This window comes from Choloepus didactylus, chromosome 19 (genome assembly GCF_015220235.1).
Source record: "Choloepus didactylus isolate mChoDid1 chromosome 19, mChoDid1.pri, whole genome shotgun sequence".
Taxonomy (NCBI): Eukaryota; Metazoa; Chordata; class Mammalia; order Pilosa; family Megalonychidae; genus Choloepus; species Choloepus didactylus.
This window is the reverse complement of record NC_051325.1, coordinates 51163605-51184259: the sequence shown is the minus strand read 5'-3', so window position 1 is coordinate 51184259 and position 20655 is coordinate 51163605. Positions and strand designations below refer to the sequence as shown.

General features: G+C 49.6%; 1 protein-coding gene across 3 annotated transcripts in view; it reads left to right on the top strand.

Annotated features, from left to right (window-relative positions):
- Positions 1–20655, top strand: part of SULF2 (sulfatase 2) — a 116753-nt gene that overhangs the window by 47886 nt on the left and 48212 nt on the right. The window lies entirely within an intron of this gene.

Here is a 20655-nt window from a genome sequence, read left to right as displayed (position 1 = left end):
ACCATCACATGACCTTCCTAGACCAATATTCTGATGAACATCAGAGGGTGAAAATAAACTGTACATATGGATCAAAATTTGGCACCCCATGCTCAACCTCTCTAGTAATCAGTGAAATGCAAATTAAGCCAACAATGGGCTCCCACATCTCACTCATTACCGCAGCAAATATCAAGAGGTCCAGTCACCCCAAATGTGGGGGAGGATGTGGGGGAAAAAAGGAAACTGCAGAGATTAACAGTGGAAATGCAAATTGACACCTCCACTTCGAAAAGCAATTTGGCAATTTCTGGCAAGGCTGAAAACATGCCTCTTCTTCCATTGAGCATTTCCATCTGGCTCTGTACCCCTCAACTTTGAGGAGGTGTTATTTGAATTCTGCTAGAGTAAGGAGCCTCGTCCAGGAGAGGATGTTTCCTGGCAGCTCTCCTTGCTCACTAAGATGTGTGATCCTTCTGGCTAGTACCTTACCTTCAGATGCAAGGGACAGAAACCCCAACTCCAATTGATTTCATAAGATACTGAATGTTTTGCTCCCTATACTGAAAAGATATGGGCAAGCTTTAGGCAGTGTCTTATCCAGTGGTTTAGCAGAATCACAATTTTATCCTAATACGGTGCCAAGATGGTAGCTGGCACGTCCAGGGGCTGCTGTGACTTCTGCATCCATATCCAGCAAGAGCAAGAGAGCTTCTTTTCCCAGAATGTCGGAGTTGTGAGATTCTTTCTGATTGGACCAGCTTTGGGCAGAGAAAAGACCTCTCCTGGCCCTTTCTGGTGAATTAGACAGAAGTGCCCATTTTCTTCTCATTAGGTAATGCCTCCCCCCCACCACCACCATGCCATCTGAGTCTGGCAAATCTGAGATTGTTTCCCCACCCTGGCTCCTACCATCTGGTACAGGATTTTGTAGAGATGGTGGTGAGCCTTCTAGCAAGTTCTAGAATGTGCCAGGAGAGGGGGGGAACATGCTCCCCTTCACAAGCCCGGGGTTGGAGCCCCAGTTGAAGCCTGTTTTCAGATTCATCTCTGAGCGCCCCAGTTATTTTCACCCTTCTCTTCACACAAAGCTGGGGAAGTGGCCTTTGCCATCAACCCCGGGCAGCCACTCTCCCTGAGACCCTCTGTGCCAGGTCACCTCCCATGGCAGGACGCATGGGGTGCCGTGGGGGGCAAGAGGGCATCTGCTGGGCGTTTTGCCATCCCTGATGAAAGATTCACTGCTGGCTTGTGAAGGCAAGTGTGTGTGAAAGAGAGAGACAGAAACAGAGAGAGGGAGATTTGTTTTGTCCATAAAATGGTTTTGGAACCCTGAGGACGTGGGGCTGGTGCTTGGGCTGCCTCTCCCTGTTTTTCTGTGAGCAGCCCCCCCACACACCTGCCTCTGGCCCTGCCGTTCTAGTTTCATCCGCCTCCGGCCCCGGCCCCTGAGCTCCATTAGCCTGCATCGAGCTGCCCACATCTCCCGCCGGTGTCTCTCAGGCATTTCAAACTGATGCAGACTGACTTCTCAGTCTTGCCTCTCCCTCCCCAGCCCCTCTCTCGGCCTTCCCTTGGTCAACTCCACTGTTCCAGTTGCTCTGACCTAAATCTTAGTGTCATTCTTGATTTTTTCACTCTGTCACCCCCTCCACATTCGATCCATTGGCAAACCTCATCAGCTTTACCCTCAAAATACACTCAGAACCCAGCGGTGCTGCCACCTCCCTGATCTAAACCACCCTCACGCCTCGCCGGGGCTACCCCAGTGCTCTCCCCCAGGTCCCCCCACCTCTGCCCTCGTCCCACTGAAGGCGTCCTCAACCCAGCTGCAGAGGGCCCTGTCAGAACCCACGTCAGGTCCTGTTTCCACTCTCCTCAGAGCCCCCCTGTGCTCCTCAGCCACCCCACAGCAGCCACAGTGACTCCTTCCTGTTTCTGGAACAACCTAAAGATGCCTGGCACACTCCCCCCAGGGGCCTCTGCACTTAATTCCCTTTTCTGGAAGCTTCTTCCCCTACATGTCTGCATGGCCTTCTCCCTTGCTTTCCTCAGATCTTGGCTCAAATATCACCTCCTTAGAGAAGCCTTCCTTGACTACCCCATCAAAAAGGGCCTTTTCTTCCCTTCTTCCCCTCCCTTGCCCCCTTTCTTTTCCTTCACAGTCCATGTGGCACCTAACACAGGCTTGTGTGTTTGTTTATTGTCCCCGACCTCCCCATGTTAAATTACGTCCTCCCCACTCCTTCCTTTACTCCCTACCAAGAAGCTTATGTTGTGCTCATTTATCTTGTTGATTATCTCTCTGCCGAAGTGTCCACTCCGGGAACGCAGGGACTGTGTCTGCCCTGTCCTCCCTTGTGTCCCCGTGCCTGGAAGAGAGCCTGGCCCGCGGTAGGTGCTCAGCAGATGTCCATAGAACGATTGGAGGACCCCCCTCCCCCATGTCTTCTAGCCTCTTTTCTCCTCTCGTGCCCCCAACCGACCCCCAACCCCCACATCTCGGCCTTCCCTCCTCTTTCTTCTGGGCCCATCTGCACACAGAGAGAAGAGAAGGGCTTAAATTATTCCTGGGAAGCTTGCTCTGGGCGTCTGGTGCAGCTGTCCCCGCCTTAACAGTAACAGCCTTCTCTTTGCCTGGCTTTTCTCCTGTTTTGCTCCCTACTCTCTTCCTCTCCCCTCGAGTGCACACAAGTGCTCACACACACTTGCACGCACACGGCTGCCTTCTTCCCTCAGCAGCTGCCGCTCGCCCCGGCCTCTGCCCACCCCTCCCCGGGCTCCGGCCTGACAGCGGCGCGTCTCCATTCGCCCCACGGCGCCCGCGCACCTCGGACAGCAGGGGCCTTCCCTGTCCCTCTCCAGGCACCAGGGGCCCCGCCTCTGCCTGGCTCAGAGCATCCTCAAGAGGCACACGCTCAAGGGAGGTCACTTCCACGTCCGTCTTCAAGCTGCATTTCTTTAAACGCCATTTTAATAATCACTCCCTTTCTCCAAGACCTTTGTGTTTCAAAACAAAAGTAAAGCATCAAAGCAGGAGTCCAGAGACCTGGGCTCTGCTTCTAGCTCCCATGTGATCTGCTGGGCCTCGGTTTCCCCACTGTACAGCAGAGTTGGGATCTATGTGTGTAAGTTACCCAGCGCCCTTGAAATGACTCCACCCTGGGGGTCTCGTGACCAGTGCCCACAAACTGGAGAAGAGAGGTTCCGTGGGGCCCAAAGAGAAAGTGGCCCCTGGGAAGAGAGGAAGCAGGTGGCCAGTGTTCCTGCCAGCTCTTCAAAAGTGGGTGATGGGCCCAGATCTCTTTTTGCACGCAGCCCACATTTCGAGCGCTCTCTCTGTCCCAGCCCGTCAGAGGAACAAGCTAACCTCCAGGAAACCGCGGAGCCTGGATAGGAGACCCGCGCAGACCCTGCAGGAACCTTTGATAACCAGCCACCCACCCCCTCCTCTACCGGGGGGCAGCTGCAGCCCAGCGAAACAGCTGCAGGCCCCAATTCTTGTTTCACTCAGGGAATCCCAAACTTCCATGGGCATTCAGATGACTGTGCCGGTCAGAATAAAAGTAGGGGGAAGGACAACTGTGGTGTGTGGAAATACAAACCTGTATCTCCTGACCTCACGAGGCCGAGGGAATTTTCAGCGTAGCCTTCAGCATTCCTCTCCCTGGCATAAAGTAGGACTCCCTTGAACATTCTGGAAGGGTTAGACTAGAGTGCGTGGCCCCATCTGTTAACCACTAGTCACAGGGGGCTACTTAACTTTAAATTCATTGAAATTAAGTATAATTAAAAATTTGGTCCCTCAGTCACACTAGCCGCATTTCAAGGGTTCAGTAGCCACAAGGGGCTACCGTGGTGTGGATTTAGAACATTTTCATCATTGCAAAATGTTGCATTGGACAGCATCGGACTAGAGTCTACTTCAAGCAGAACCTTTTGGGGGAGTCACACAAACCTTTGAGAATTCCATAATATCAATAATAATAAAAAAACAACGATGACGACAAAGGCTGGTTGTTATTAGCACAGAGCACTTGATGCATTCATCTTATTTGATCCGCACCACAACGTGCAAGGCCAGTGCTGCCCACCCTCATTGTCCCAGTGTGATCCCCGCTCACTGCCCCTGGCACCTCGATCCAGTTTCTTTTCCCTGTCTTCCCAAACCCACACGCCATCCTGTGGTTGCATCCTCCAGCAGCGTTTCAGGATCAGGCACAGCTACACAGGTGGACTCCACCCCAGGGCCTGTGGGTCCCACCTGCCCATGGACAGGTTCTCGCCCTCCTGCACTGTGGCCAGTGGCCAGCGCCAGCACGCACAGTGAGCCCTTTCAGAAGCCATCGGGACAAAGGAGGGGGAGCTGAGCACCCCTATGCACAGCCCTCCCAGGAGCCCTCTGCCATGCTCGCGTGAACCTTTTCTATGCCAGGAGGCCAAACTTGAATGCGTTGGGGGGCCAGGCAGATAACACAAAGCAGTGAGGCGGACAGGGAAGGGGTCAGCACCTCCCAGCCAAGCCAAATGTGGTCGTCAGGTGTTGAAGGGACCCAGAGTTGCCAGAGCTCCTGATTTTTATGTGAATCTGCCCAATTTTCAAATGTAGGCCACTAAGTCAACTTTTAAATAAATATGTAAATAAAAACACCATGGGCACCCAGAGCAAACATACATAGGGGATGAATTTGGCCCAGCCCATAGCCACAGGTTTGCCAACATTTTTCTAACCCGGTGGTTCTCAAAAGAGCCTACTGCCCCCTAGGGGCCAACAGCTTTTAAACCATTTCTGGTGGCCCTAAAGGGATGCTGATGGCTTCCATGGGAGATGAGCCAAGGACAAGAGGGACATTTGGCATCCTGTGCACAAGACAGCCCCACTCGGCCCCCAGATTGCTTCACCTTCCACGTGGCTCCTAAATCTTCTACCAGATCATTCATATGGGTGGATTATACTTTATGTCTTATTATCTGAGCCTTGAACCTAAGTTGAAGGGGTTTTTTTTGTTTTGTTTTTTGTTTTCAGTTTTAATATACCCTGAATTATCCAGGAATGCAAGTGATATGTAAATTGAGGGAACATTAGACTTTAATTCAACCTTTTTGCAAGAGTTGTTCCTTATTTCTGAAAATCACGTTGCTGATGGCAAGGCCACCCAAAGTATTTGCATTGCAAATACCACACTCCTACCCAGGTCTACATTTATAACTGTCACACTCCTTGTGCATCCTGTCTGGGTCTGGGCATCTGACTACTCTGTCATGTCTTCTTGATGGATGTGCTTGGAACTTGCACATTGAAATTTTTCTTTATTATAAATTGCTTTCCTTTATTTTTCCTGTAGGTTGCAGTTAGCGCATTATATTGATTTATTTGAAATGTTGTACATAGGTAGGTTTTGTTATAAGGAAAATAAGGGAGTATTACAGAATATTTGTCCTAGAAATGAGGCATCCATTGCTTGCAGTGAGACCATTCTTTGAAGGATCAGCGTAATGTCAGATTCCTCCAAGGTGATAATTAAATACCCATCGACCGACTGATGTCTCCTCCAGGCCCTATTCTAAGGGTCTGTTGTAGGTTTCCTCCCCCTCCTCTGTCCCAGTCTTCTGGACTAAACCACATTAAAAAGGGGTTGGGGGGGGAAAGACCTTTAAGAAATTCCTCACCCTGACGGTGACTCAGTAAAAAATAAAACCTGTCGCTGGGGCTGGGGGAGCCCTCTGTGCCTAGCTAATTGAGTTCTCAGGAAATGGATGGGCCCCAGTTTCTCATTTGCTGGAGCTAGGTGACCTGTCCAGGGAGAGCATGGCCAAGACTGGCATTTAATTAGAGGCGCAGGCAGCCCTCCTCAGTGCTCCCATGGCCGACAACTCAGCCAGGGCCAGCCACGGCCCGTCTGCTGGGCCCCGGGGTCATCTTCAGCCCAGCTGTCCTCAACAGCAATGGCCTCATCAAAAACGGGCCAGGGGGAAGCAGGAGCTTATGAAAGGATGTGGGATGGGGGTGGGGGGACAGCTGCTCAGCCCTGACCCTGGCTTTCTGCCTATCCCTGCCTCTCTCCAGCAATTAGCCATTCTCCCCCACACCCAGCACCAAAGGGAGCTTTGAGAAATGGAAATCTGATCATCTCACTCCCCTGCTTAAAGCCCTCCACTGGCCGCCCAGTGCTTCTAGAATAAATTGTCAGCTCCTCAGCAAGGCTGGCCCTGCTCACCCTTCCGACCGCATCTCCCACCCCTCTCTCTTTCTCCCACCACTCGGACTTCCTGGGGCTCCGCTGGTCCTCGGACACGCCAAGGTCATTCCTTCCTCGGGGCCTCGAGCAGCACCCACACAGCTTGTTCCTTTTCATCCCTGGGCCCCCATCTCAATCTTCTCTTCTTCCCTGACCCCCCTGCATCAATTAGCCTTCCCCACCCCCAGGCCCTCTCCACCATGGTGCCCCGCTTTATGTTCTCCTCAGGACTTATCACACCCTGGAAATTATCTCAGGGGGGGTGTTAATTCTTGCTTGTTTTGTTCACAACCTTATCCCCAAATTCTAGAACAGTGCCTGGCAGGTGTCGGGACTCAAGAAATATTTGAATGACTGAGTGACTCTTAGGCCTTAGACTTGAAGTAGCAGAAAAGAAGAACAAAATGGAATTTGAATTATCGTCTCACTTGCCAAACTTTGAGAAACATAATCGAAATTAGTTCAAGTGAACTAGGCTGGGTTCCAAACTCAAATGCTGTCATCAGAACCCCATGTTTCTGCTTCCTGGATCTTGTTGCATTTGGGTTGGACTTTCTACATTCCCATCTCCCCAGTGCAGCGCCCCCAGCCGGAAAAGAGGGCCTCTCGCCAATGGCTGCAGCAAAAGCCTCAGGGGAGGCTTTCATTGGCTGGGCTAGGGTCACATGTCCCTCCCTTACCCAATCACAGAGGCCAGGGATGGTGGAATAACCTGATTGGCCAGGCCCAGAGCTGGAGCCAGCTTGCTGTGAAGAAATTAGAGAGTGGGGAAATCAGTTCCTCAGAAGGCAGTTACCAAAAGGCAGGGGTCGGGGAGTGGATGCTGGGAAGGAAGAATGAAACAAATGTCTTCTGCAGAAACCCACGTCAGCTTCCCCGCGGGTGGCGAGTGTGGGGGCGGGCATTTCTCCTGGCTGAGCGCGCTCTGCTTCCAGCACCAGACGCCGCTCGCACGCACGGTCGTGCCCCGCCCCTTCCTGGTTTGCTTTCCCGCATTTCTCAGTTCAGCAAAATCTCATCTCTGGCATCAAGAACTTTCACAGCATTGATTTATTGCTCCGTGCAGCAATTTGTGTCTGGTGTCTTTTCAAAAGCAGAAGAAAAAGAGTGGTGGTGTAACCTTGCAAGCAGCCCAAAGTTAAGAGAATTCAATTACAGGACATTTCCGTTGCAGAAATGGCCCAGCCCTGAGAGCTTGGGGGATCGGGGTTTATTTAATGCCTTCCCAGCCCTGCCTCCTCAGCCTCTTGGTCTGCCAAAACACAAAGACCTCAGGTCCCTGGCATTTTGCATCTAATATTTATAGTGTTCTAGAGTTTGCAAAAAGGACTTCCTTCACATTTATCACTTGTTCCTCAGGGGCCCCCAGCTCCACCCCTGGGAGGTCAGTGGGATTGTTCTCTGCTGCCCAGACAAGAGAACAAGAGAAGCCAAGTTATGGACGGTAGAGAGCACACAACTCAGGGCCCTTCTGCTGGCCTTGGAGGTGGTCTCAGAACTCAGCCTGGACCGGCTCGGCTCCTGCTTTGTGTGCCTTGGGACCAAATTTGGGTCTGCAAAATGGCAGCTGACTGGCTGAGTCCAGCCTTCAACCCCACCTATGTTCTGTTTTACCTGTTTAACAAATACATTCCCTTTAAACACAAGGTGTTTTTAAATGTCTGAAATTTTGACACACAAAAAAAATCCAGATTCCAAGCTTCACATTAAAAAAACAAAAATAAAAGCAAAAAACATTCAGATGCTGATCTTGCCAATGTTTGACCTGCATTCCTGCTGCCTGGGGGTCAAATTTAGCCCGCTGCCTGTTTTTGTAAATGAAGTTTTATGAGAACACAGCCACGCCCACTTCTTGGTGGATCATGGTGGCTGCTTTCCCAGTACAATGGCAAAAATTGAGTGGTTGCAACTCAGACCTATGGATCCACAGAACCTAAAATACTTACAGTCTGGCCCTTTGCAGATAAGTATGCTGAATCCTGCTGGATGACACTAGTCTGTGTCACAGACACCCCCAGTATTTGTCAGAGTGTAGTTACAGCTGAGGACACTGTAGTCCCTAAATAACAGTGGTTTGGAGATGATAGATGCTTATTTCTCTCTTCCCATCCCCTTCCTCTCCCCACCTCCTGTGGGGGCTGGATGAGCATCTCCCTGAGAGACAGAACAATAGGCAAAGGCCTGACTGAAGATAGATCACCTGGGTTCAAGTCTTGGCTCTATCACTTACCAGCTGTGGGTCCTTGGGCAAAAAGGGTGACCTCTCTGTGACTCAGTTTCTCTAATTGTAAAATGGGGACAAAATAGTATCTACCTCACTGGATTGTTGTGGATCATCATCATCATCATCATCATCTAAATCAATGGTTCTTAAAGTATGGTCCTGGGAACCCTGGACCCAAAACAATTTTCATAATAATACCAAGATATTATTTCCCTTTTCACTCTCATTTTCTTATAGGTGTACAGTGGAGTTTTCTAAACAGTATTAACATACCCACAATTACCTAAAAAGGATCTTAAAATATTCTTCCCTTTTCCAGCTGCCTGTATGAGGCAGGATTTTTCCTATAATGTAACCAAAGCAATGTATCATTAAGAGATTGAATGCAGAAACAGATGTGATAATCCAACTGTCTTCTGTTAAGCAAATTAAATAATTTGCAAAAATGTTAATCTTTGCAACCCTTCTCACTAATTTTATTTTGTTTTGGGGAAATATAGTTATTTTTCACAAAAAAAAAGACCACATGCTAACAAGTAGGGGACTTATTAATTATTATTATTAAATGAACTAATATATTTTGAATTTCTCAGTTTTAATTTCTAATGCAATAACTATCATTAGATGTTACCTACATAAAAGCTCTCTGGGGTCCTTAATAATTTTTGAGCCTATAAAGGGGCTCTGATATCAAAGCATTTGAAAACTACTGCTATAGACTAACAATGCCCTTGAGTCCATTTTCCATTTTGCAAAGTATTCCCATAAAAAGTGAACACCCAGCCTATGTGGATTAAATAGATCCAGATTCAACCATGCACTCTCCACAAAATCAAATAGAAAGATAACAATTTAACCGTTCTACCTGTTCAACTCAAAGAGGGTGTACTTGTATGTTAGGACACAAGAATCTATAATTCCCCCAGTCAGACATGGTTCCCACAGGCCTCCCATAACCTGGGTGTTCGTTGGTTATTCATTCATTCATTTATTTCACAAATGTTTATGGAGGCCCTACAGCTTGGCAAGCTCTGTTCTAGATCTGAGGTACACAGGCAGGAACAAGACACTGCAACACACCTTGTGGAGCTGAGATTCCAGTTGGGGGAGGCAGGCAGTAAACAAGACAAATAGATTTAAGAGGTGACCATCAAGAAACAAAGTAAGGGGAAGGGGAAGAGCCAGGGCATGGGGAGATGCTGTTTTAATAAAGTGGAGGAACCCAGTACATTTGAGCCAGTGTAAGCAAGCGGTCTGTACAGGTGCTGGAGGGAGATGGTTCCTTCCGGGACCACACGGGCAGAGGTCCTGAGGCAGGAGGTAGCTTTGGATGGGAAGACCAGAAAGAGGCCAACGTGGGTCTGGGGGAATGTGGGGGGGGACGGTCAGGAAGGGAGGCAGCAGATGGATCGTGGGGTACCTCAAGGCCACCACAAGGACTCTGGGTTTTAGTTCAAGCGAGATGTGGAGCCACTGAAGGGTTTTGAGCAGAAGAGTGGCTTGATCAGCTTTGTGACATGTGACTTAACAGGCTCTTTTTGGCTGCTGTGGAGACTGTTGGTTGGAGGAGGACACGGGAGGCCCAGGGAGAAGGTTGCTGCCGAGGCCCCGGCCAGAGACTGTGTCGTGGGTTGAAGTGTGTCCCCAGAACACGTTCCAGTCCTAACTCCCAGGACCTGGGATTCTGACCTTATTTGGAAATAGGGTCTTTGCAGATGTGATTAGAGAAGATGAAGTCAGACTGGCTTGGGGTGCGCCGTAGTCCCATAGGGCCAGCGTCCGTGTTAGAAGAGGGAACTCTGGACCCAGGGAGGAGACCACCAAGGACACAGAGGGAGGAGGTCCGGGGAGGACGGAGGCAGAGATGGGAGCGGGGCAACCTCAGGCCAAGGAATACCTGGGGCCACCGGGAGCTGGAGGAGGTGAGGAGGGGGCCTCCTTTAGAGGCTTCGCAGGGAGCTCGGCTCTAGCCCCCAGAACCGGGGGAGAATACAATTCTGTTGTCTTACCCCAGTTGTGGCACTTTGTTATGGCCAAGTCCTAGGAAACTAGTGCAGATGGTAACAGTGGAGGGGACGGGAAGTGGTCAGGCCCTGGGCTGTTTTCAGGTGGAGCCGCTGCCTTGTATTGATGTTTTGATGTGAGCTGCGAGAGCAGCTGAAGGCGACTCCAGGGTTTGCGGCCTGAGCAACTGGCATTGACGCTGTGCGGAATGCTGGGAGAGACGCAGGCTCGGAGGGACAAATCCAGGTCTGGTTTGAAATGCCTGTTTGGCACCAAATGAAGAAGCTGTCCAGCCAGTTGAATTTGCCAGGCTAGAGATACAGCTTTCCAGATCTTGTCGGTAATGAAAGCCACAGGACTGGACAACAGCACCAAGCCGTCAGTGTAGACAGGAAGAGGAGGGGGAAACAGGGATCCTGGGGAACAGCGACCGGCTAGGTAGGAGGAAAACCAGGAGAGCGTGGACTCCTGGGAGCCCCGCAGGAAAGTGTTTCTCTAAGGATGCACATTAGCTTGCCCAGCACCTCCCAGAGGTGGAGGAAGGTGAGCCAGATGAGGGACCGTGATGCGTCGTCGTCCAGCACTGGATAGAGTTTGGTGTTTAAAGATTAACTAGGATCTTTTTCTACAACATGCCCCTGACATGAGTTAACTGCTTTGTCTTGCGCTCAGCTGAAGAAATGGCCATCTTTTCTAATCCTGATCATTAGGGCTTATAAGGGATGGTACTTTGGTGTACTTCAGAGGGGGCATGCAAGGATTATTTTGACTAAACAGAATTCTTGCCTTCCACTCTGACTTTTGACCCAAACTCCTTCATAGAAGGCAACCTGCCTTTGATATTTTCCCCTAATCCTTCCACCAACCCCTTGAGAAGAAGCGGCAGTTGCTGTCACTGATGATGTACAAATAAGGGAAGTAGGGCTCGAAAGGATTGCAGGACTCCACCAAGGCCACATGGCCAGAAATGCAAAGCTGTGACTCAAAGCTGGATTCTTTCCACCTGACCTTAATTTTTGAGCCCCTTTCAGGATGGATCCCAGCCAGGCAAGCTGGCATCTGGTGGCCAGCTCTGGGCCTGCTGCCATCCTGGGGAGGCATGGCTCCTGGGTCTCAGGGCCTTGTTACCTTGGAGTCTTGGAGACAGTCTGCAAGCCCTAAAAGCACAAATCTGACCATCTTAAGGAAGAAAGGAATGAAAGGGCTCATAAACTTAAAATCTAGAGATAATTCCTAGCTTCAGGCATGGCTTGATCCAGGTGTCATCTGGACTGTACCTCTCATCTTCCCCCAGCTCTGCCTCTCTCTATATTGGCTTGATTCTCACTCAGGTCTCCCTCTCGTGGTGGCCCTTGGAGGCTTCACCCAGCTTGGCCGCCCCAATAGTGGATCCACCATAAGTCCTAAGGTCAGATCCCTTAATTCAGGCTTGGGTTCTATTCCTCCCGTCCCTCTACCAGCAAAAAGGTCGGGATGCTCTGATTAGCCCAGCTCAGCACCCCAGCTGGGGAGATGGGGAGTTCCCAGCCTGAGCCATACAGGCTGAAACTGGGGGGACCAGGATGCTATTCCCAGAGTCAAGGAGGTGATAGTGGGAAGGTGCATGTCAGCGACATAGGCACAAGATGTAGCAGAACCACTTTTATAAAGAAAACCTCCTCTATTGAATAGAACTTTGGAAACTGTCCAGGGTGAGCCTGCTGAGCAGCCCAGCTGACTTACACCACTCTGTTTCCCTTGGCAGAGTTGGGGACGCACCCAGCAGTGCAGCCTACCAGGACCCGTTTCCTTCAGAGGGGGTGGGTACGCTCTCCCAAAGTGAAGTGGGTGAGCTAGTGGATACGCCACATTTCCTCCCATATGTATTGGGGTAAATCGGGGTACGAGGTCCACACAGACCCTGACTTCTTGGCTATTACTGCTTAGCTCCAGAGGATGGCAAGTTTTTTGTTTGGTTTTGTTTTCATTTTTCCTTTTTAGTGAATTAATGCTTGGAAATTAAACTCAGGAGTCTTTCAAAAATATAATGGATGTATTTATATAACCAGAATATCATACTACAGTAAAAATGAAGAACACAACAGGGGTGACTCTCAGAAACAGAATGTGGAGTCAAATACACAAGCCGCAGACTACTACTTAACAGTAAGATTCCATGCTGTAAAGTTGAGAAACAGGCAAAAACAAACCGTACGTTTTTAGGGAGGCATACATAGGTGGCAACACTGTAGAGAAACTCACAAGAATTGTTCAAACAAAATTTAGGGGAGTGGTTATTTCTGTGCAGAATGAGGGAGGTGGGATTGGGGAGGGACCACGATCTGCACCCCAGGGCATTCCAAAGTACTGGGAAGGTTCTGTTTATTAACTGAATCAGGAAATACAATATACATGTGTTCATTTTTTTTATCATTCTTGGAATTTGCATAGATGTTTAATATAATACAGTCTGGATATGTATTTCATAACAAAAAATTTCAGATGAATCAATTTGAAGGAAAATATGAACTATCTAATGATCCAGATGATACATCAAAATGGCAAAACGGGTGAAAGAAACATGTGGGTGACTGAAATTTAGATGTCACTGAAGGGAAAGGCCCTCTTTTATTTTCCCAAACTCGTTGCATGTGAAATGGAGTGGTTTATTTCAGGGAAGAGGGACTTTGCAAAGTGTACTACTTCATTTGTCACTGACCTTTCCCGATTGCTTTGGCAAACACTGTTTGTTTTCGTTGGCTCGGCTCAGCGCTCAGCCCATCTTTGCTAATAGATGTGTGTCATGCTCAAGCTGATTTCTTTGTACAGTATAAACATCCCTCCCCAAGCTCATTATGGAAGTCTCGGCAGGGCCCTGCTGTTTTCAAGACGGTGTCACATCTGGTTTCCAGCAGTCATTCTTTATTTCTCCAGGGACCCGAGTTTTCATCCCCCAGCCTGAAAAGGGAAAGCAGGCTCTGCATTAGGAGCCCACAGGTTTTTTCTTGGGGTTCTCACCCGGTGCCAGACATGGTCTCACTTGCCGTTCCCATCTTATGGGTGAGGACTCTGAGGCTAAGAGAGGAGCATTTGCTTTCCAAGAAGGCAGGACCCCAATCTGGGCCCTCTGACTCGAAACAAAGCTCCTCAAAGCCTCTCTGTACCCCCTCTGCATTACTGACACACGCACCCTACTTTTTAAACTGTACACCCAGGGCAGGGCTTCTCCACCTTGGCACTGTTGACATTTTGGGTTGGATAAATCTCTGTTTGGGGGGGCTGTCCTGTGCATCATAGGATGTTTGTCAGCATCCCTGGCCTCTACCCACTAGAAGCCAGTAGCACCCCGAATTGTGGCAACCAAAAATGTCTCCAGACAATGGCCCATGTCCCCTGGTGTTGAGAACTACCATCCTAGTCTGTGCTCACTCTACTCTGCATGCTTTGAGTTGACATCTCTGCCACCTCTGCTTGCCCTCTCCAACATGCAGCTTGCTATCCTGCAGAAAGTATAATAGAAGGGCCTTTAAATAAAACACTGAATCACTTCTTCTCCAGTCCTCCCACCCTCCCAGGGAAGGCTTGAGGCTTAAGGCACACAGGCATTGCATGGCCTGTGTACCTCAACCAAGTTCCTTGACCTACTCCTCCTTGCAGCAAATATTCACTGTGTACCCACTCCTGGCCCGGAGCTGGCTGGGGCTGTGGAGCCCGGAAAAGGTCCTGCCCTCACAGACCGACACCCAGGTGGGGAGACGCTGATAACCAAGAACACAAATACATCTGTAAGACCATTTCAGAGAGTGCTGAGTGCCGTGGAGAAAATTAACAGCAGATGGGTGGCTTTAGACAGGATCATCAGGGACAGCATCTCAGAGGAGTTGACATCTAAGCTGAGCCATGACAGTGAGAAGGAGCCAACCCACATGAGAAGGGAGGAGACACGTGTCCCCAGTGGAGGGAAGAGTGGGTGCAGGTGCCCAGAGGTGTGTGTGTAAGGAACAGAAGAGGCCTGACATGGCTAAAGCAGTGGGAGCAAAAGGGCAGGCAGGGGCTCCACTAAGGGGAATGGCTCGATGGGTCTCAGGTTTCAAAGGTGTCTGGGAATGTGGAAGTGGAAGCAGCAAGGGCAGGTGGAGGCCATTTCAGTTGTGAGCAAGGAAATGAGGATGAAGCAGCATCCATCTTTTTCTGGACTTCCTCCTCCCGCTGGGCTTGCCCCTTTTGTTTGGATTTCTAACCACTGGGGCTCAGAAGGGCAGGAGCCAGGGCTCTGAGGACCCAGGCTGCAGTTTTTTAAAAAGGAAACACCAACCCTTTTTTCTGTCTTTGTGTCTCCTAGCTCAAGGGTCAACGTCCCAGGGTAGGGTCTGATTGGCCAGGCTCAGTCACGCCCACCCCTTGACTAAGGGGTGATTGACAGCTGTATTTGGGAGATGCCATGGCTGTGGCTTTTTCAGGGTTACAGACGTGTTTGAGGCCTGGAAGAAAAGAGGGAGAAATATATAGACACGTGCATACACATGCAAGTGTGCATTTATATATTTATATATTTACATTTGTGTGTATATGTGTGTGCTTTTTAGTATATTGGCTTCAAAATATGGGGAAAAAACTGCAACTCAAAAATGAATACATATTTCATGAAATGTTGACCACATGTTGTAGATAGCATGATTCAACCAGTAGACAGCTCTGGAACATTTCATCTCCTAAATAGTGATTTATCAATTATCTTTAATGCAGGGCGTAGGTGGAGATGGTGTGGGGTGAGGAGGCTGGGAGCCACCAGTGTCCTTAATTAAAACAGCCCTACAGAGGGTTCCACCACAATGGCCCACAATGGGGGAGAGAAAGTCCCCCTAAGGCAGTGAGGCTTGAAATCCCGGGAGCTGCCGCTTGCTAAGCACTTACAGCACTGTGCCTCTGACATTCCTTGTCCTTGACGCATACATGACAGCATGTGGTGGCTCACTGTCATAGGTTAGGAGGTGTCAGAGCCAGGACTGAAACCCAGGCCACCTGGCTGCAGGGACCACTCGTAGCCTTTCCTGTGTGGCCTCCCCTGCCACCAGGCCGGAGGAGAATGGCTGCTGGGAGGAACAAACAACACCGTCCTGCGTGCCGGCCCCACCCGCTCACCAGCGAAGCCTTGACACTGGGATTCCTGCTAAGTCATTTCCAGTTTCCCGCTGGCTTGATATCTCAAATGTCTTCGGGTGCCCCCCTGTGCCCGGTTTACCTCCAGCCGAGCTCAGTCCCTATCGCTGTGAGACATGGCTTTTAGAGTCCGCAAATGCAATTAATACAAGGCAATTTCAGTTAGATTCAGGGCTGGTAGAGAGAGCAGGAGGACCGAGTCAGACTGTGGGTGGTTCCCCAGCAGCACTGACCCGGACAAATGGAGAAAGCAGCAGCCAGGAGGGGAAACGGCCACGCGGAGCCTTCCAGAGACAGAGCTTCTGTCGTGGTAGTGGAGGGCCTGCGGGGCCAGTGGGAGAGGGTTACGGAAACATACTTGGGGGTAAATAATCCCCTCAAAGTGGGCAGGGGGAGAGGGTGGATTCGGACATTTGTCTCTGCAGGGACTCCATTAGACAAGGTGTCAAGGGAGCACGAAGTTGGCTAGAAAAGGAGGACCCACTGGTGTTGATGAAAATTTAACATTTGGTGGGCACCTCTTAGGTGCCAGACACAGTTCTTAGCAATATGCACATATTAATTCTTACACCAGCCCCACGAGGTAGATATTGTGATCCCCATCTTACAAATGGAGAAATTGGGGATTCAGAAGGTCAAGCTGCTTACACAAAGCTTTCAGCGTTCTGAAATACCTCCAAGGGTCCCCTTAAATGTAAAATTTTTTTGCCAACATCACTTCCTCTGGGACATCTACATTCTGTTCACTGTGACCACTTTCCTCATCTGTGTCAACAAGTTCTCTCTCAACTCGTTCCTCTGACTGCGAATCTAGATTCTCTCAAATGGCAGCACTGCCAACATTCCAACAGTGAGCTCCCATTTCTTCTAAAACTATTTTCATTCAATTCAAATTTTTCTTCCAGCATTATCACTTTTCCTTTCTGTGCTGCACTTTCAGCTTTGTCAGCCAATTCCTACTTTCGATTATCCATTTTTATAAAAAGTCTTGTCTCAGGGAGAGAAAGAGGCAACACAACCACATGCCTTGCTGTCTGTGCATCAGCTGAGTGCCAGATTCTCAGTGATGGGTAACCCACAGGCTATGAAAGAAGTGATGCGATTGGTCATTGGTCACCACGTGCACCTGTTGTTTACATAGTAATCTGTGGACTGAAGAACTAGCCAGCAAGTTAAATATACTGTGGTAACTACATGTGAACCATGGATGGGGGGCTGGTATTATTTAACTAAACCATGGTAACCAAAATCCATGCATATCAGAAGCATGCAAAGCGAGGACTGCCCTTAAACAGCTGTTCCCATCATCGTTGGCGGTGTTTGTTTATTGTTATTCCTTTGCACAGTGGAGCCCCACCCACGGTCCTGGCCCAGTTCAGAGTCTATGTCTGCCTGAGCTGTCCTTGCGTCTTCCAGGGTTACCACACTCCCGGTTTAAATTCCCAAGGGATCCTTCCGCCCACACAGTGAAATTCACTCTACACGGGGATCAGCAAACATTTTCTGTAAAGGGCCAGGTAGTATTTCAGGGTTGCAGCTGCACAGATTCTATTGTAGCTACTCAACTCTGCCATTGTAGGGTGAAAGCAGCCATAACCATATGCAGACAAATGGGTGGCTGTGTTCCAATAAATATTTATCTACAAATACAGGTGGCAGGCCAGATCCCATCCGTGGGCAGCAGTTTCCCAAACCCAGCTCTACACTAAGCATCGCATGGTCTTTTCCTTGAGGCTTTCCAGTGCACGTGAAAGAATTCTACTCAAGCTGAATTAAGCAAACAAAACCCAAAGGGGAGGTGATGGGATTTATTGGTTCACATAACCTAAGGTCTCTCAAGTTCAGCACTACTGACATTTGGGCTAGATCATTCTTTGTCGTGGGGGACTATTGGATTATCATGTGTATTGTAGGGTGTTTTGCAGCCTCTACCCACTAGATACACTCACCATTGTTGTAACAATGAAAAGATCTCCATTGTCTAGTGTCTCCCAGGGAGGTTGGCGGGGGCGGGGACAAAATCACCACTAGTTGAGAAGCACTGATGTAACTGAAAATTCTAGCATTAGAGGTGGCTTCAGATAAGAGTGGACCCAGGGGCTCAAAACAACATCTCTCTCTCTCTCTCTTTCTCTCCCTCTCTCTCTGTACCTCTCTATTCTGCTTTCTTCTGTGTTGCTTCACTTTCAAGCACACTGTCCCCTTTTGATGACAAGATGGCTGCCAACAGCTTCACAGTTCTATCCTACCAGCTTCCAGCCCCATTGAAGAAGAGTTTCTTTTGTCCAGCAGCTCCCTAAAATGCCAGGGACGACTCTCCCTGGCCCAGTGTGGGCCGTGTGCGTATCCCTGGACCAGCCGTGGTAGCCAGGGCAATGTGATGCTCTGATCAGTCAGACTCTAGAGTCAAGAGTTGAGGTCAGCCCAGGTGCACTGAAGTAAGAAATGGGGGATCCCTGAGGGCCACAGTCGGGATCTGGCAAACAGAAGTTTCCGCTGTGAAGTGTAGACCCCGCCCTGGTGCCCAGCGCACGGCAGTCAGTGCTGCATCCTTTCAATGGACGCCAGCCCTGCTGCCTTGCGGCAGCCTCCACCAGCACATTGTCAAAGGCCTTTCCCGGCCTGGCATTTAATTTCATTTCATCTGCCTGCCAAGCTGCCCTCACCCTCAGTTTGGCCCTCCCTTTGCACTGTCCCAGCCATGAAAGCTCAGTGACTCCCAGCTTCCCTTGGCCCTGCCACGACATGGCTTGTATTTTTAATCTCGATTTTCATTCCAGCTCATTCTCCGGGCTATATCTCCTAGCCCAGAAGCCCCAGGGCTCATGCTAATTTGCTCCTCCACCTCAACTGGTGCCAGAATAACCATTTTAAAAACAGCCTTGGGGAAATCTAATCAAATGAGAGCAAAATCTAATTTGGGACTAAATGCCTTTGACGAAAGCCCTATTTTCCAGGGCTTGTAGAGCCTGAATAATAAACTCTTCCTGGATTTTTTAAGGGTTGGGGGTTGGAGAGGGGAGAGAGATGTGAAAGGGGAGATTCTAGCAGAGGAAATAGCTCTGAACACTTTGACAACCATGGCATTGAACGATAGTGGGAAAGGGTGGGCATCCAACAGCTCTGGAAAGATTTGCACCCCCACATATCACCCACCCAAGAGTCACTTATCCCACCAGCTGGGCCGAGAAGTTGGGCTCTTTAGCATTGCAAGCTGCACGTTCATCAGAAAGAGCTTGGCCCAAATCTTCAGAGACAAACCAGCAGGATCCCAGCCAGGGACCGGGGAGACCCAGGACCAAACCCAGTTTTCTCAGTTGGGAATTCAGTGAGCCATTTCCTCTGGGCTTTCGTTCACTCTGAGGGAATGCAGTTCTGTGCAACTTAAATTACTTGTGGTCCTGGGTTCCTTTCAGAACGTGTCAAAAGCTGTGGACCTATTTTCAGGAAAAGGCACATAAAATGCAGAATTTGGCCTTTATATGCCAAGGGATACGTGGACACCTTTGAGTCGCCTCCCTCCTCCCAGGCTCTTCCCCACCCTACCCCCATCCTGCCCAGTCCGGCTTCCAGATGCTTCTACTATTGTGGCCTGCAGGACTCTGATCTGGCCCCTCTACCCGTGATGTCGTCTCCTCCCTCCCTCACTCCAGTTACAGTGACCTCCTTTGGGTCCTCAAATGTCCCCACGCTTGGTCCTGCCTCAGGACCTCTGCACTTGCTGTACCCTCCACCTGGAGTGGTTTTCCTCGTATCCCAGTGTTCCCAAGGTTGTGACTGATTCTCATGATTCCGGTCTCACCTCCTCAAAGGACCTCCCCGGACCTCCCTCCAACAGTACCTGCCTTCAGCGGTACCTCCCACCATCCACTTCCAGCCCTTCTGTTTCATCCTCCTCTTTTATTTTCCACATCACTGTTACCACGAACAGAATCATCTGCCCCCCAACACACACACACTAGAATGACAGCTCCATGGGGGACCCAGTGGAGTTCATGGCCGTATTTCCATTGCCTACAACAGCTCCTGACATACCGTAGGGGATTAATAAACATTTGTGGAATGGACATAAGAATCACGCATGTCCTGGGGCAGTGTTACCCCAAATCCCACAATTTCATGTCCCACTCTCATGATTTTTACCACACCTTGGTACACTAATTCTGTTATTAACACTTTTCTCTAAATTGCTTTACTCTTTTTACTTCAGTTGTTTCAAAAGGCAACTTTTACATCACCACCAATGTTATTTACCATAAATATAAACTTTGGGGGATCTACGAGGGGGCTTTTAAAATCTCACTCTCTTCCTTGTTGAGGTTCTGAACCAGTTGAGAAAACTAAGGAGTCAGCAAATGGAAGCCAAATAGTGCCTTGACGAATCTAATAGAGACTAGGTTTGGGAGCATGGCTTCTTTCTGAGAGAATTTGGGCTTCCTAAGACTGAACTACACAGTAAGGCAGACTTTCCACTGAGCCAGGCCCAAACCTATCTCCACCCCATCCCACCCCGTGAGGTCAGGCCCCCCTAAAAGGAGGATTCCCTTGTGGGCAGCTCACCACCCAAAGGCAAGGCCAGGCAGGAATTGGGTTATGCACGCCCACTTTATCCTTCCAAACCCATCAGTCATATATGTCAGGGGTCAGCAAACCACCACGTGGGCCAACTCCAGCGCGCCACCCATTTGTGTTAATAAAGTTTTATCGGAACACAGCAACACTCATTTGTTTACATATTGCCTTTGACTGTTTTTTATAGTGGCAGAGCTGGAGTAGTTGTGACAGAGACCCTCTGGCTTGCAAAGCCTACAGCCTTTACTGTCTGGCCCCTGCTGTGTGTATGGAAGACGTGGTGAGAGGGTGGAGAGAAGCCAGGAGTGTTAGAAGAGCAGAGCTCCCTGCGGATGGCAGGAAGTGTCTGCAGCGGGGAATGAGGTCATTAAGGTTTAGCAGATCTTGTTTTCTGCACTAGATTTGACCTCCAGGAGCCCTTCCAGCTCTCGCCATGTGGTTGAAAAGAACGGAGGGGGTGGAGGCACAGAGGTCCCGGATTATTTAGATCAGAGTTTC